This window comes from Tympanuchus pallidicinctus, unplaced genomic scaffold (genome assembly GCF_026119805.1).
Source record: "Tympanuchus pallidicinctus isolate F22 unplaced genomic scaffold, pur_lepc_1.0 scaffold12, whole genome shotgun sequence".
Taxonomy (NCBI): domain Eukaryota; kingdom Metazoa; phylum Chordata; class Aves; order Galliformes; family Phasianidae; genus Tympanuchus; species Tympanuchus pallidicinctus.
In genome coordinates this window covers 9742287-9759778 of record NW_026294637.1, presented here as the reverse complement: position 1 = coordinate 9759778, position 17492 = coordinate 9742287, and the positions used below count along the sequence as shown (strand labels likewise).

Sequence of the window (17492 nt, the reverse complement as noted above, 5' to 3'; positions counted from 1 at the left end):
TGGGTTTTTGAAAACTGGCATTTGCAAAAGCAGCAGTGATCCTCTGCCAAACATACTTGCCCATGCGCCTCCCAATTCCTTTTATTTATTTTTTAAGTAGTTCTACACATTTGCCCAGTAAAGTCAAGCTGCCTGGTCTGTAGTTCTGTTCATTCTCCTAGAGTCCATATTAAATCAACATCACGTTCTAGTTCCCGTTCCTCTAAACCTTTTCAACCACCAGATCACGCCACCAGTGACAGTTCAGCAGTTTCATATTTGAGTACAGGTAGAATATCTAGGCAAATAACATCCAGTCCTAGCATCTCATTGCGTCTTCATTTAACTAATTTGATGTACAGCTTATAAAAACCTACAAGTGTAGAAGCATATTTGTGTACCAGCAAAGAGAGAATTAAACGCTATTAAAAGTACATCTTGAACAACCCCTATCAGATATCCTTACAATAGGGAGGGAGAGAGAAAAGAAATGGCTGAAACATTTTTAAAACTGTCTTTACCTTATCCTCATCCTTATTGCTCTACCTTATCCTTATCTTTTAATAATTATCTCAGAAGTTACTTGAGGAAATTGTTCAATGCAGAAGCCCTACATAGATGGACACCATCTGACATGTATACTACATAGAGCACAAAAAGCATTTAGAGCTGAAGGCAAAAAGAGTTTAAATCTACAGCAAAATAAGGATTGTTTTGAATAGCTAAGTTATGGTTCAGTCAATATCTGAAGGAGCCACTCTACCTTTGAAGACAAAGGGAACATAGGAAGAGTAATTTCTTGATTTACTCATCTGCTCAAGTAAGTGTCCTTATTTTACTGCATCAGTAACAACAGGGAAAAAACAACTCTGAAAAATGTATTGACATTTTCACTCAGCTTTTTGTGTTTTATGGAACAGTTACATTCTTCTTCTTCAGTAAGGGTTTTTATCTCGTCAGTAGTGGCATATTTGACCTTGTCTGTCCAAAGGCCCACCTAAACCATCACAATTACACAAAAGCAGCCGCTCATTTCCCCAGAAGCAGCACAGAGCACTCCAGCAACGTATTCCACTGACATAGCAACTAAAGAAAAACAACACAATTCAGATGAGAGAGGGCACATCAGCAAACTAAATTGCAGAGTCAATTTAATTCAAAACTTAAAATGCATACTGCATCCATGTTAGCTGTTGTCTTTGTTTTGTTTTTGCTTGTTGCTTGTTTATTGTTATTTGCTGGTTTTATTTTAAGACAACTGAAAAAGTTACAGATACTGGCTTCAATCAGTTTCTCTGTAGAGCCACATTTCAATCATTACCTCCACACATGGCTGGCTGTGGCTCCCAGGAGCTTGGCAATTAGAGAGAGCAAGGATATTCTTGCCACACCATTTTTATACCTTCTGCAAGAGCCCTCCAAGTGACTGAGAAGCATAAGCCAAAGGAATTTAGTGTACCAGTACGCAGAGAACAGCCTTCAGTTACCAGACAACCATAGGTCTGCTTTGAGAAACTGGGGTCTGATAAAAGCAATCTTAAACACTAACGTCTGCTTTCCCTGGTGCTTCTAAGAGATTCTAAAATGCAGGCAAATACAACAGCAAACTTGAAGCGTTGGATACAATTACACAAGCAGATTAGCTTCATTTACAGCAGTGAAGCTACACCTATTTTAGAAAACTTGATGAAACATAGATGCATCATCTTGCCTTTCCAAACTGGGTTTATAGGATGGACAGTGAGTCAAAAAACTTAAAATTGCTGAAAAAAATGACTTTGAACTCTTGTATTTATTGTCTCAGAGATACCACAGTACTAAGTTTTACTATATTTAGCTTATAAATCCTCTTTTATGAACTATCATCTCTGATTTTGCTTGGACTAAAAGCATTTGAGTTTCAATCTCACCCTCTAAGCTGGGTTCAGTGAAGAAGAGCAGCCCTAAAACAATTAAAGTAGTGAAGAGTTTTTACATGAAATAAATATGGCTTGCACAAGGGGACTCAAAGGTGCTGCTGCCTATATGGCCTCTGGAACCTGTGGTTTAATAGTCAGCTGCCTCAGAGCCATTTTGTCTCTCTCTGGAGATGCATGTGATCTATATCATCAGGAAGAAAGGGCCTTCTTTACTTGTGCATCATGGAATATATTTAGAGAGATCACCCATCTTCACAAACTCAGGATTTATGCAGCAAAATAAATAAGTGAAATCCAAAACCAACAATTAAGTGAATATTAAAACCACAAATCATTAGCACCCTGAACATTGCTTTTTTGTTGTCGGGTTGTTTTTGTCAGTTTTTCTTTCCCCATACTTTACACTGCAGTGTTCTATTTAGAATTCACTATTTTATTGCACGTAAATCCTTAGCCTTTTGAAAATGATTTCTTTAATCTTCAGAGGAAGAATATATAAGTATCTTGACTAATAACATTTCTTGTACTTGATGTTTTCTGTTGGACTTTTGCTATTCAAAACCAGCAGCACTTAACATTATCTCTATAGCATTCTGCTCTGCTGAAGGAGGCTCTTTGGCAGTTCTCTTCTCCCTACCATCTCCTCTCCTTTTAGAGGCCCCTTGTCATGATGACCCATCCATTTGGCTAAGAGATGCATGCAGCTGCATATGAGAGAAGCCAACTGTATTCTTGGGTCAGCTAGGGAAATTTGCTCAGTTACGAATGTAGGTACATACCAAGTTTTACCTCCTGTAACTCCAGGGAGAAAAGGCCTAGGTGTCAACTCAGGTTCCAGCTGAGGCACAAAGCAGATCCACTGGCTACACTGCAAGTGCTCAGCAGTTTCAGAAAATCCAATGCATAAAAACTGTTTTTATTAAAGAATTTCCTCCTACATATGTGGAACTGCAGACTTTTATTCACTGAAGTCCGCAAAGTACTATAACGTTTTGCAGTTTATTACAGTGAAGGAAAATGATTAACTGACATATTAACTCATCAGCTATGCTATCCTATAGATATGTGTGAAGACAGAGCTCGTTCAAGTTGAAGTTCCAACAATTTGTAAACAATAGGTCTACGTCCTTCAGCAGGTGCTGGGCCTTATCCCTTCCCCCAGTGACATTTGGCAAAGACATGCCTTAAACGTGAAAGTATCAAATGAGCATACGGGTCAAAAACAATAGTTTTGATTCCATTAAAAGAAAACCAAAATAAATAGTTTTCATGTAGTTTGCTTAGGAAGGCAGACTGTATTATTCTTCAGCTCATTAAACTTTACTTTAACAAGCTGTGAAGCCAACACAGTGATGGTTCAACAGTTCAGTATTGCTTTTTTTTTTTTTTTTTTTTTTTTTTGCAAAGCTTGGCATAAAAATCACATTTTGAAGCTTTTGAGAAAAATCTTGTTTTTCTTCCATTAAAAAAAAAAAAAAATCTTCCTCCCCAAACTACCTTAATACTTTTCCTTAGCAAAACAAAGATGTTCTTTGTTTAAATAACATCTCCCTTTGTGCTTGTTATGAAACAGCACATTTCTCATTTCCTCAAAGGTGGTTGCTGGGTGAGATCTTAAGACCATTCCCTTTTTTATTATTATTTAATAAATATTAAAGTATGTTGTTGCTATTATTTCTTCTAATTGTTTTTAAAGTTCAAGTGCACTAGGAACAGTTTACATGCAGAATAGCTACAACTCCTGCAGAATTACACAAGCTCTTTGATACGAGACCTCCACTATGATCTGACAGCATCAGCTCTCATAGGCAGTAGTTGAATCTCAACGCCCATGTGTGAGTATCAGTCAATGCCCATTCCACCTTGCCTATAACCAGCAGGAAATGTCTGCAAGTTTACACAGTGCAGTGAAGAGCCACGTGCAAGTGCCTGAGCTATGGGTAAAGGAATTACTAAAAAGCAGGATAAAAATATTCAAGTGCTGCTCTAGTGCACATGTACTGCTTGCAATCCTTATGTTAGCTAGACAGCTACACAGCTCCTCACCCTGCACACCAGCCATCCAGTCTCTAGAAGCATCTTATTTTTAAGTTTTAGAGTCTATACTCTAGACTCTCCCAAAATAAGGGTCCAAATTCACAGTACTTCCTTTCCCGCACGTTGTATGACAGCAGCTCCCTCCAGAGGAACCAATCAAGGTGCTTTTAACTGTGAAGAGCTGTCAGGAAGAAATTCTGCGCACACAGTTCAGCCAAAGTACTGCCTTGTTATTTTACTTAATATCTGCAGGCATACCTGTCCCACCTAAGTTGCTGTCCGCAACACTCAATGCAATTTAGTAAAAACTGAAGAGAAGAAAAATGAAATTTGCATACAATTCTTAAAATACCTTTTAAAAAGTGAAACAAAGACCAGAAGTTGACTCATACAGCCAGTTAGCAGAAATTGGTTAACCATTATCACTATTCACACATTTTCAGCTTGGTCTAAAAGCCTTTAGAATTTTTGCTGAAAGGTTACGCAGACATTATGAAAGCTGAAATCATTTGTTACTTTGCAGGATAAAACTTATACTCTTATTTCTTTCCTAAACCGGCCCATAGTTACAGCAATGGCTAGGAATGCATATACATCTGACTAGTTAAACATCCACAGCTTATTTTACAGCAGTGCTGCTGGCTGAAAAGTTTTGGATCTCTGAAATGTGGTTTGTGGTATCCTGCAAGGCCTTGCAGATTTGTTAGAGAATTTCTGTAGGGCTAGATAAACATTCTGCAGAGTGCTTTGTTGATTCTTCATAATTTATGCCAATTTTTTCAGTTAATGCACAAGATTACATTATGGCTAGCATTCAGCAACTGCTGGATATGAATGCAAAAAATCTTAGGTTACTTTTATTTGCAAGTAAAGAGATTCAAGAATTGCTCTCTTGTTCCTATTACCATAATTGAATATAATGTTTTATCACCAAATTTGCACAGTAATCCAGCAGTGTAGCTCAGATCAAACAAATGAATTACCATACCAGCCATTGATGCTGTCAGGAAGTCAGCATCTTAAACACATGGTGCCCAGGTAGAAGCAGTGTAAAGTTCAGCAAACTTGGATGGAAGTTTGGCTGCTGTATTGAGTTTAGCACTAAAATATTTTAATGTCAATGCACTGGAAAATAACACAAGTTGCAGATACAGAATAAAAATACTGAAGATACTGGTCTCCAGGGAAGAACTGGTCTTCCAGTTTAGCTGGAAGAAAAACACATTGCAGATGAAAGACAAATGTAGGATTTTTTCTTTTTTAAGTTCTCAGAAATGGAAGTGCTTCAGTTCCTGCCATAGTCCACAATTCACAGAATCACAGAACAGTTAGGTTTGAATAGGACATCTGGAAGTTACACAGTCCAACCCATCTGCTCAAACAGGGGCACCTGGAGCAGGCTGCCCATGACCGTGTTCAGGCAGTTTTTGAAGATATCCAAGACTGCACAACCTCTCTATGGAATTTAATTGAGTCTCAAATTCTCTCACAAACCCAGCAATCAAGATCCTTAACGCCAACATCAATATATTTTCCAATCAGTGCTAAAGTCAAAATCACTATTGTTCTCTTCCTTGTTTTCTAGGGCAGTAGGGAGTGTTAATCTAAGGAACTTCATCCAGTTTCATACAACAGAGTGATTACCTAACAGTTCTGCATCAGTCACGACAGAAGCACTGAAAGATACGCACCAGCATAGTGCCCAGATTTCGAGAACACTGGCTGAAAGGTGAACATCAAGGCGTGGATGTGCAATCATGTACTCAACAGTACATGAAAGACCACTGACAGACCAACCAGGCTGAAACGTAGCTACAGTCTGAGGAAGATCAGACATTTAAATTTGTTTTGCAACGATAAGACCTGCAAAACGAAATGATTTAGATCCAAGATAAAGCAAGCATTACATCGTGTTTCATACTCAAAGCGTAAACAGACTGTTGAGCAAGAAAGGACTGTTTACTTTCTAATGTTGTTTTGCTTCCCTACAATGAAATAGAAATATAATAGTTATAGGAAAATTTAACCTAATTAAGTATTTTCCAAAAATGCATTGCTAGAACATTTTAGGATGACAGTTTGTAAGAAAGTAAGCCAGAACTGTGCTTTTGAAGCAGCAGCTTTTTATGTAGAGCAGTTTTATGGATGCATCCGTCTGAGTTTTCAAACACATGTTCCCTACAGGGAATCAAACATGCAAAATGCCTCTACAAGCATCAGAAAAGTGGCATAATTCTAATGGACAGAGTGGCTCAAAAAGTAGTGCCTTCCCCTTGTCTCTCTTATCAGATTTCAACCTCAATTTTTGAGGATTGCTATGGGCCTCCCACAGCATCAGATAGAAAATCTTCCTCAGAGAATCAGTGTTAAAGCTGAGCTTTTCGAATATTTATTTTCCTTTAAATTCAAGAGAGATGCTAGAGATACCTGTGCAAACACTTCTGGTGAGGGTTTCAGTGCACCTACTGTTGCTTGCACCTGACCCTCCAGCAATACCAGGAACACCAAAGGCAATTCCCAAGTCCAGAGCAGAAGCTCTGTGGCTGGATGACCCTGGCAGCACACTTGTGCACGCACATCCGAGATGAAATACATCGTCCAAAAAAACACCTGTAAACAGGTGTACAGATAGCATAGATATGCTTCAAGCTTTATTCTTTGAAAAGGAATATAAGGACCCTGAAAGACTTTAATAATCTCTAGAAAGACTAAGAAATGTTTTACATTAAAGGTTAAGAAATTTCTTCCTTGTTAATGCAAGTCAATAGTCTTCTCTGATTATGAGAATTCTGCACAGTGCTTCTTTCACTATTTTCTGGTTTCTGCATTTCTTTATGACACCAATAGAAATCATGGAACTAATTAGCATCCCAGCAACTCAGTTCCAGGATTCATTGAAACACATTTGAGTATGTTTTTAATTATCACAAACATTGATGTATTGTTTTCTAATATTAGTCTACAATGCCTCAATTACTGCCTTTTTCCTTTTGTTCTCATGCTTAGTTCCTCATATCCTGTCTTAAGAGAAAAATACTTATCATATTACCTCCAGCTGAAAGATATCTTACCTTTGGCAGATTTTTGCTGGTCTGGACAAATGTAAAACTATTTTATTAAGATCCTTTATGAGTAGAAAGAGGTTTATTTAAGTCAAGCTGAATACAAACTTCCATTTTGTATTTTGAATTTTAAAACATTTTGTTACAAAAACATCCTGAGGTTCCTCTATGACAACATTTAGTGAACTCAGCCTTTTTTCTGCTAGTTAAAAGATGACTTCATTTCAAATAATATATTGACTATGAAGCTACACTGCTAAATGAGTTGAAAGTATATTTACTAAACTATTTTTAAATATAGATGTTTATATGACAGCATACAACTGATAGGTTTAGCCATTCAACAACACCCTTCAAACATTCAGAAAGGCCAAAGATATCTGGCTGATATCTTCAAGAAATACTTACAGGCTTTTCAGATGTTTAAGTCCAAAGACTGAAGTGTGACAAAAGGCAAAATGTCACCTACAAATACTAACAACACTCAAGTTGAAGCAAATCGGTAGATACTGCATCCTGAGAAGGTATTAAACATAACAGCTGAATGATTGCTGAATGATTGTATAGCTGTGGCTCACCTGTGGAAAGAGAAGCAACAGAAGGAAGCAAGAAAGAATCTTCCCAGAACACACTCCAGAAGGAGCAACAACACAGCATATTGTTTTGACCCAGTATTCATCTAATTGTTAATCCAAGCCTCACCATTAATCAGGTAAAAGTCTAGGAATTAGTAAATCCATCATTTGTGTGTAAAGCATAAATTGAAACTATATGCTACTGTTTTCAGCATTTACTTTTTGAGGCACTTATGGCATGTTAGATTGAATTAGTCAGTTACTTCAGCATGTTACAGCACAGAGGGAAATATTTTACTTAGGTTTTTTAAAATATGCATTACTGTTCCATTGTGTCAATATAATGCCATTACAAAGAATGATGATTCCATTCAAAAATGTAAAACAATAGCTTGGGAGATAAGTTTTGTTATCAACTGCCATGTAACCTTCTTACAAGTTCCAGGACACACATGAGATTTTTCCTTCAGGGATGATTTTGTATTTTAATAAATAAATAAATAAATAAGAACCAACTTTAAGAATAAAGGAATGTGACACCTCACTTCTCGCAGAGTTGGTACTGAATGGTTCAACTGAATGTAGGAAGCCTTAAGGGCAGGTGAGAAAACCAGTTCAGTTCTGATTATTATCTGATTGCTTTCTTCTCCAAATGCTTCCTTTCTGTCTTTACTAAAGATAATTGCCAATGAAATTCTGCCTCTAATAAGAAATTGCTCAGTTTTAGTAAGTTTTGAACAACACACATATCTAGAGGCAGATTTAAAAAGAACAGTAAAGGTAAACAGGGTGACTTTCCTGATGTTTTTAGATACAGATTGGTACTTCTGCAAATTTATTTGTTGTCACTTTGTAACTGACTGAATACCAGGGAATTGGAAATGCAAAGCTGTTTTCTCTTGAATTAAGCATAGCAAAGTCACAAAAGAATATGCTCTAATAAGGACAGTAAAAGACAAAAAGCCTATAATATTGTCTCCCTGGCCCCAGGGATTAAATATTCCATGACCCTAAAAGGGATGACAAGTATTTGCCCATATAAGTGGAGAATTTTCCTAGATGGCCTGATTCTGCACATGTCCCTTGTTCCTCACTACTTAGCATTAATGTCTCAGCCCGAATCAGACCCTTTCCTTGCAGGTGTGATGATCTTTTATAGCCAAGACCACCCTGCTAGTTTTGGATTACTTAGCTATTGAACATAAGAAAATATTGACTAACCTGTTTAGCATTACATCCAATGGATTAGAGGTGTGATATCCTCTTCCAAACACTGCTTCAAGGAGAAAGCAGAGTAGGAAAAACTGCAGGTGATTTGAACATGTGCAACATTCTCTGTGTAATTAGGAAATTACCTGTTGGGAAATAGGTTTTACACGTCAGAATGAGCAAGTAAATTCTTGTGAGGGCATTTTCTTACTCTGCATATCCCTTGTGTTAAAACTGGTGTGACTGCCTCATTTTGTATTCTGCATCTTATTTCAGTTGCAAATGCAGTTCTAATGCTGTGTCAGAGTTATTTTTCTTTCAGTAGAAACATTCTATTTTTCTATTTCGGTGATGACTTGTCCTTCTATAGATGGCTTTCTTATTCTCTTTCAAAGTCAGGCCTTCCCAATTCATTGCATTTCCTGATTTTATAGCATGATGTTGTGTATGGTATATTCGTTTTTTTTTTTTCATGTTCTACGTAGAAGTCTTTGAGTTGAGTATAAATGTTTTATTTTACATTACATTCATGAAGTTCTGCCTCATCTTTCTTCAGAGCTACAGAAATTAATTTTAGATTATGTGATCTATGTCCTGTTGTCTTTAGTTTTAGAAGCTCTCCTGTTAAGCTTTGCAATAATAATTTACCAACAGTCTTTCATCTCCCATTATACAGAACCCATCCTTCTGTTGTAAGCTGCATTTATTCCATAGGACTCCCATTTCCTAATAAAACTAAACACTTTTTAACTCCTACCCACGCAGATTTTATCCCTACACATGGTTTGTGGAAGTATTCTGGAATACAAATATTGTCTTTAATCATTGAAAAAGACAAAAAAAAGCTATGGATCCAGCATCTCTTTTCTTTATCCTATCATTGGCTGAACGCAGGTGGCAACTCAGAGCTCAGAGTCTGCCTAGTTAGTTTATAAGATCTGCTACATTTGCACTTGCAAACAAGATGCTGTGAGTTCCTTAGCCAGCGTGACAAATGTGATATAGTTATAGTGATCGAAAGAGAATGGTAAACAGATTATCTAGAACTAGAGAGGTTTCCAGCAGGAACCCCATCTGTGGAGGGGTAATGTCAGTGCAAATATGGTCAAAGTAAAGCAAAGTGGGATTTGTTGTCATTAATTTTGTTATACATGATATCTGGTCATCCTATTGCTCCCAGAAATACATAAATTTAATATAGATGAAGTGGGTATAAACAAGACATTAATGTTTATGTCAGTTTTCCTATATGTAAAAGCAGTGATCATTACACAACCTTTTGGTTGGCAGTAAAATTCCTCTGTACAAACATACATCTAAGTAAAGATGAAAACAGCACTACTTTATACTTGGAGCAAAAGTTCTGAGACAACTCCTTATCTCATTTGTAATTCACTTTGGGTAAGCCATTAATCTCTTTCTGTTCCCATGTCTCTCCTAATGAAATTCAACCAAAATCTGACAGAAGGAAGCACAAGTGAGAAGAAAGAAACAGCACATTTAATAGAGGTTGCATTTTTAACTGACATGAAAGGCAAACAGAGGGCAGGTGGGACTCCTTGGGTAATGTGATAAGCACTGTTTCAAGCAAGAACAAATATGGTCATCATTTCAGTAAAAGCAGGATTAGAAGCAATAAGTCAGTCCTAAAATACCTGCCAAGCTTATAAAAAAAAAAAATAGACATTGAGAATAAATACTTTTCTTCATTAACAATTAAAAAAAAAAAAACAGGCATAGAATCCAAGCTTTCCTCTGATTGAAGCTGTGTTACCAACATTCATGGCAGCAGAAGGCATTTCCTGCCCATGTTTCTACATGCAGAATTTGTATACCTCCTTGTTGCCAGAAAACTAATTTTGGAATAACAAAGTCATTGTCAACCTGGGATGAAGTGGGGACACCGAGGTCTAGAAAGTGCATTTGGGACTACAAAATAATGTTTCTTAAAAGTAAATAAAGAAATAAATCCACTTGGGCAAATATGGAAAAACAGTTCCTTAGAAAAGAAGCAAAATGAAATATGTCAAATTCCCTAGTGACTTCTCACAACCTTTGCTGCATTAGGAGGAGAACAGACCACAGCGTAGCATCTGAACACTATTAAAGGATGCAGACCACACAAACAGTTCAACAATGCTTCCTTGGGATAAAATATTATTGCTCCCAGTACCAGTCTTTCTGACCATATGTGTTGGGGGTTTAAGGAAATGTTTTTCCCACTTTAGGAAAAGACTAGATCATTTCATTAAGCCAAAAATAAATTAATAAATTAATTTTACTTGGAGACACATTTTGTCATCACTTGCACAATGTTTTGTTAAAAGGTACCCAAGTAAGCACTGAGCAAATCAGCATAGCAGTATGAATTTCTCTAATCAAGAGAAAATCTAAAGCAGCAAGAATATCAGTCTGGCTCCTAGAGCTCACAGGAGATTAATTTTCAGTTTGATTATCATTTTAGGAAGCTGTTATAAAAACTTTAAAACTTGCCTACAAATTGCCTAACAGTTATTAAAGAAAACAGTTCTTAGCAGTAGGGTATTAAAAGAATACTTTGAAACATTCAATGTCAGTGACTGCAGGTGGAGGCAGTACAGAAGGTCCTTTGGATGTTACACATAATTTACATATGGAATTGTTCCCTAACTGAAGCACTCTTCTTTATTCTTTAAGAACAACCTCTTGTATTAAAGGAAAAAAAAATGTTTTTCTTGAACAAATAGATATTTTTACTGTTACTTACTTCGTAAAAATGTTTCAAAGGTCACAAACACTTGAAAAGGTGAGCTATCTGTATCCTTCCCTGTTAACATTTGTGTTGCTCTTTTTTCCATTCTATCATTGTTTTTAAAGGTAGTTAAATGTGAAAAGCATAATCTTGTTTACGAGGAAAATGTTATTCAACATAATCAAAACCTTGCTATATGATTCATTTTCCATTTCAGACATATATTTCAACACAGACAGTGACATCTGGAGTTATACAGTACGCACAGGCCCTGATCCAAAAGCTTTTGAGAACAGACTATGTTAATTTCAATTGGCCCTGGATTGGGTCTCTAATCTATATCATATTGGCTCTCTACTGCATGTATAATTAACATCAGAAGTTTCTTTTTAACATAAGGTACACAGCGATTCACCAAGGATCTTGAAAAGTTGAATTTTAAACCTTTCATTCAATTGGTAAGCAACGTGATATATTAGCAATCGTGGCTTACCATTGCCTGCTACTTTTCAATGTAAAGCCATACTAGCTTTCAGGAGCTTTTTTTTTTTTTTTTGACATTCTTAGCATCATCTAGGTGCCACGTGGACTACAACACTACAACATACAAAGGATAAATGAATTCCCCTGCACCTTCTATAAAAAGATACAGAAATGGTCACAGAACCATAGAACATCCTGAGTTGGAAGAATGCACAGGCAGAGCTGAATCCAATTCCTGGCTCCACAAAGGACTACCCAAAGTTCTAACCATATTTCTGAGAATTGTCAAAATGCTTCTTGAAATCCATATTTTGGCACTGTGATTACTGCCCCAGAGAACACGGTCTGGTGCCTGCTCACCCTTCTCAGTGAAGAACCTTTTCGCAGCCTAACATATCTCCACGTCATTCCCTCTGATCCTATTCCTGGTCACTAGAGAAAATACCTTCCTAGTTCAGAAGAATGTGGTTACTCTTCCCCTCCCCCCACCCCCCCCAATGGGAATAGAAGGTGATGTTGTTTGAGGAGAAGTATCTGGAAATCACACCCCACCTTTCAGTTACAGAACAAAACTACCATTAAAATGGATTTCTACAGTATGTTGCTTTTCCTTATGTTATGACAGACTGATCCTTCAGATAAGCTAGTCATGATTATCTGTTCTTCTGAAATTAGTGGGATATAAATTGAGTAAATACAATGGTATTTGACCCTTACCTGATAACGATGATGACAGCCCCTTGTCTATAAAATAGTACTGATCACTGAATTCAGTCAGTTGTAAAAACTATCTCGGTGTTCTTACTGCACCAAATTTGGCTTAACAACCACTACTCCCACCCCTTCCTTAAAAGCTGATCTCGTAAGCTTCTCCTCACAAACACTGGAATTACTGTTTGACCAAGACAATCTGCTAATATTTCTTTAGCAGGAATGTACTTGGGTTTAATACTACCTGTGGGTAGATATGGACTCAATCTTAACTCACCGTGACAACAGAAATTAATCCTTGCTCTCTACCATATCCAAAATGAACATAACTCATCAAGACACTTAAGAAATATCTTGCATACAGAAGGTCACAATCACCAAATCTGTTTTTGTATATTTCGTATACAAGGCCACCTCACAGTTTAACTGCCTATCTAGTTTTTTCTCTCTTCCCTAGAATAAGTGTAGAAGGTTACTGCTTCTACAGAGATTATGCAGGATGTAATGTTGTCATATCAGGCTTGAAATCCATTTCAGATTTTGAGGCTAAAAAAAAAAAAAAAGTTTGCTTCAATAGAAAGCCTGTGTCCTTATAAGCAGAGCTGTACCTCTCCTGACGTTGGCTGAAAGACAAAGTAGTACCAAACTACTAAGTACTAGATCTAGTACTTAAACTATTCAAAATCCTTTTGAGTCTCACATGCAGCTCAGCTATTCCACTGCACCTTTGTTCAGTGCATACTGATGAATCCATAAAGAAGCTGGCAAGTTCTTATGGCACAGTTCAGTAGCTCGGCAAATGGGCTGATTTTCACTAATGCATTCTTTAAAAAATAGGAGGTAAATATGCAACATTGATTTTACAGTACCAATATTTTTAATAACCTGTTTTAGTCCTATCAATGCCTTGTCAGTGCTTGAAACACATGAGAAACTGTTCACATTACCAATGTAGATATTGAAAGAGGTTTTCATTGAATACTGAAACTCACTTAGAAAACCTCTGCTTTCACACAATATTTTATTTGTTAAAAAAAATGTTTAACTGGTGTTGAAACTCACCTTCACCACCAAAATTTGTCTAGTGACAAGATCAATAGTTCCATAATCTAAATCATCCTTTTGTTCAAAGTGAAAATATTCTGTCAGGAGAAACAGCTTTAATAATTTCAAGATGTTATTGGAATAAATGCTACTGGCTTGAATAGCCATTCTACTTGGCAAATTTGTGTAACCAATGTTCACCACGCCCTGATGAGAAAGAAAAATAAGTAGTTGTCAAAGCTTTCATGTATTATCTTGGAAACACTTCACATGTTCTCCACAGATTCGATGCCTGTTTTTTACATGCTAGTAAATCAAATTTGCATATTACTGTAGACATGAGTTAGTAAAGCTTTGTTTCACAAGTTAAGGGTTCTGTTTAAAACTAATAGCTTACCCCAGTGCATGGGCAAAGAAAGTCAACAATTTTGTCAGGAAGCCAGAGACTAAATGAGCTGAGAGGCCAGTCAGGGAACTAGTTACAAAACCATATGGTGCTTATTTTTGAGAATAAGAAATCAACTACTACTTCAAATCTGAAAACACCTCATGACTGTCTGATCACACTGTACAGTGTGTTTCACAGTTTAACTGTACACTGGTCAATCCCAGAGAAGTAGATACCTTTAAACTTAAATTCTTTAAGTACAGCTAGAGAAAGATCAAGTTTCTTTTACGTCTTTTCATATTATTATGAATGCAGACCATCAAAAAAACCCAAAAGAATTCTAATGCCATGCTATGAAATCAAATCCTATTGAATTCTGATCTTGAACACTGTGCCCTAAATGACCATTTCTTTTCGTTGCATCATTCCAAAATGGCTATATTGATGTGGCAATTGCCAGTTCATCCCAATTTCCAAGGTATAATTGAAAAGCTTTTAGTTGGAAGGTTCTTTTCATCTAGCTTTCCAGAACTGGACAAAGTATTTATTTACTGTCACGAGGAAAATATAAAATGAAAGCTGCAGGTATTCTGTTATTACTTTATGCCCATCTTCACAAGTTGGTTTCTAATGAGATACCTTGCCTCAGGAAAATTCTCGCATACTTATTGAATTACTGGCATTTTTATTGCTTCAAATAATGGCTCTTTACAAAGGAAAACAAATGAAGTGCTGCAAGAGAGAAAGGTTGCAGCATTACACTTATTACTAATGAGGGAAAGGCAGAAAGCAACAGGTGCCTGAAGGGTTTTTCTTATCGCGTATTACAGAATTTGAATTATTTTTATGCTGCAGGGTTCTCACAACTCTGGTAAGTTTTCCCACTCTGTAAGCTATTTAAATGAACAGGTAGAGCAAATCTTTGAGCCCCACACAGGTCTTCTGCATGCCTAAAAAACCCACTGCAATACCATCGCAGAGCAATGTGGAGGACGAAGTCTAGGAAGAAAGCCTAGGCAGGGCACATAGAGAGGAGATGCAAGCAATATTCAAGCTACTGATTATACGTAATACAAGATAAGCTTTGGCAGATACAGCCTGAATGAGAACAAAGAGTAAAAGGAATATTTAAGTTTGGAAAGAGATGCATAAAAATTAAGTATTTCAAAATTTCTACAGAAAAATAATATAAAGATTTCTTTGCCTTGGAAAAAGGCAAAACTGGTCTTTTTTTTTTTCATTAAATTAAAATAATAGCAAAGTTCTCATTACTTCTGCAAAGTGTGGAGTTGGAAATTACACAAACTTTGCTATTTTTAATCAAGACCCAAAAATCCTGATTGAAAATAATGTTGGCAATTAATTTAGCAAAAAGCTCTAGAGATGCAAAATCAAAGGGAAAAAAAAAAAAAAAAAAGGCTCATCAAACAGACCATCACTTTAAACTTGCAAGTTTATGAACAGCCTTGATTTCAGCACTTTTATCATGTTTCTCAAACCTGCCAGCATGTTTTGGCTTCTAGAATTAGATCATTACAGAAAAATAACCTTCATTTAAAAAAGAAAATTATCCCTGTAACTAAGTTGGAAATGTGACACCTGAAGGGGATCATGAAAGAGTAAGCTGATCACACCTTCATATGTTTTTAAAACAATCTCACACTTAGGACTGCACTGTTTTGAAGAAATGAAAAATTGTATGACTTGAATTGTTTAGATGGCATTTCAGTATATATGGATTCAATATAATATTCTGGCAGTAGCAAAAAAAATTGGACCTTTGTAATACCATTATACACTGCATGACTTTATCAGATCATATCCAAACTTAATCTTCATCTAAAAATGATAATCTTGAGTTTAATTCTACCATGCCTATTGTAAAATAGCGATACAGGATGAGATCTCTCAAAAATATTGAAAACAAATGTCTAAATTGAATTCACTCTTCTGTATTTGGATTTGGAATGCTTAAAAGTCTTGCTAATAAAGCTCTAAGGATGAATTTAAGGGCATGTTTGGTATTATTGTTAAAAAATGATGTTACCATACTTGTAAAAGTCAGAACACATAAAATATTCAAGGATGGAATGGTGTCTGGATAACATTCTAATTTGTGGTTTCATTAGTTAAGAAAGAAAAGACTCTGCTTTAGGACTCCACAACACATTGTTAAGAGTGCATGGCAGACATGCACTTTTCAAGGAAAAGACCGTCTTCATTATTATAACACAGATTACTTTTCCTTTTTTACAGTAACAATGGTATTGTTTATATTTCCCCTGCACCTCAATTTGCTGATTTTTAATCTACATACTTAACAAACGTGAAACTCTCAAGGATAAGTCATTTTCTGGTTTAGCTTCATCCTAGCTCCCCAATTACTTATCATTCTTTCAATGATTCCATCATGCTAGATCAATAATTCTAATTAGAAAAAAAAGAAAAGGAGTAATTGGGTAGATATGTAGTACATGTGACTCTCTTCAAAAGAAAACAAGATAATAACCACATTGTCTCTGAATATCTAGATACATGCTTAATTTGGTAAGCGTATTATATTAGCATGGACACATGTTTATGCTCTGCAATAGTTATAAGTAATATATAGCTTGGTATAATGGTATAATATCCACCTCTTTAGGCTGTTTGACAAACATAATACCAGTCCTGCTTCAAGACATTCTTGGGACATTTCTTTTGAATAATTTCTAATACCTTTCCTGTTTCAGCAGTAATTCCTTTTAGAGGTTCTTCTCAAAGGAGTTTGAACTGCTCCAGTGCTGGAGGCTTGTGCAGAAAGAGTGGAGATTACTGTCGTGGAATCTCTTACATTCTGTTTTTCTAAAGACAGTCGTTCAAGTATTAACAGAGGCAAGGCAACGATGGTTAACAGATTCTCTCATCATAACCAGATCTGTTAAAGAAAAAGTGACAAATCCATCAATTCTGCATAAGAAAAAGGAAATCAGGCTGTGCGCCAGCTCCACAGCTTTAAAATTTCTGTATGTTTTTGAAACAAAAATTTCAAAAACAAAATGATCACTACAGTTAATTTCTTAATTTCCAAAATAATTATCCGGGTGTTTATTTTACTAAAGAAAAGCTAAAGTTATTTAGTCCAAACTAGAAAAAGGCTGTTTTTGTTAAGAAGTCATTTTAGGGACTCCTTAAGCACTATATCATCATAAATTCCCCATTGGAAAACATACCTGCCTTCTCAAGTAGTCACAGTTACTGTTCTCTTAGATAAACTACTTAAATTCTGCAGCAATTAAATGGCACATTTTCTCATTGGAGATTAAAGTACATTATAATCCATTATCAATTACTAAAGCGTTTTTACACTGCTTC

The 17492-nt window shown here is 36.1% G+C and overlaps 1 long non-coding RNA gene across 7 annotated transcripts in view; it reads right to left on the bottom strand.

The window, feature by feature from the left end:
• The window catches only part of LOC128075572 (uncharacterized), a 72053-nt gene that overhangs the window by 10156 nt on the left and 44405 nt on the right, over positions 1–17492 (bottom strand). For 2 of the 7 annotated variants that reach the window (XR_008203902.1, XR_008203903.1), the window contains exons 6-9: positions 16857–17055; positions 10131–10239; positions 8794–8927; positions 7406–7575 (exon numbers count right to left, since the gene is read on the bottom strand). This is a non-coding gene — a long non-coding RNA (uncharacterized LOC128075572). The remainder of the gene's footprint in view (positions 1–7405; positions 7576–8793; positions 8928–10130; positions 10240–16856; positions 17056–17492) is intronic. The other 5 variants (XR_008203898.1, XR_008203900.1, XR_008203897.1 and 2 more) reach the window with 5 other exon arrangements.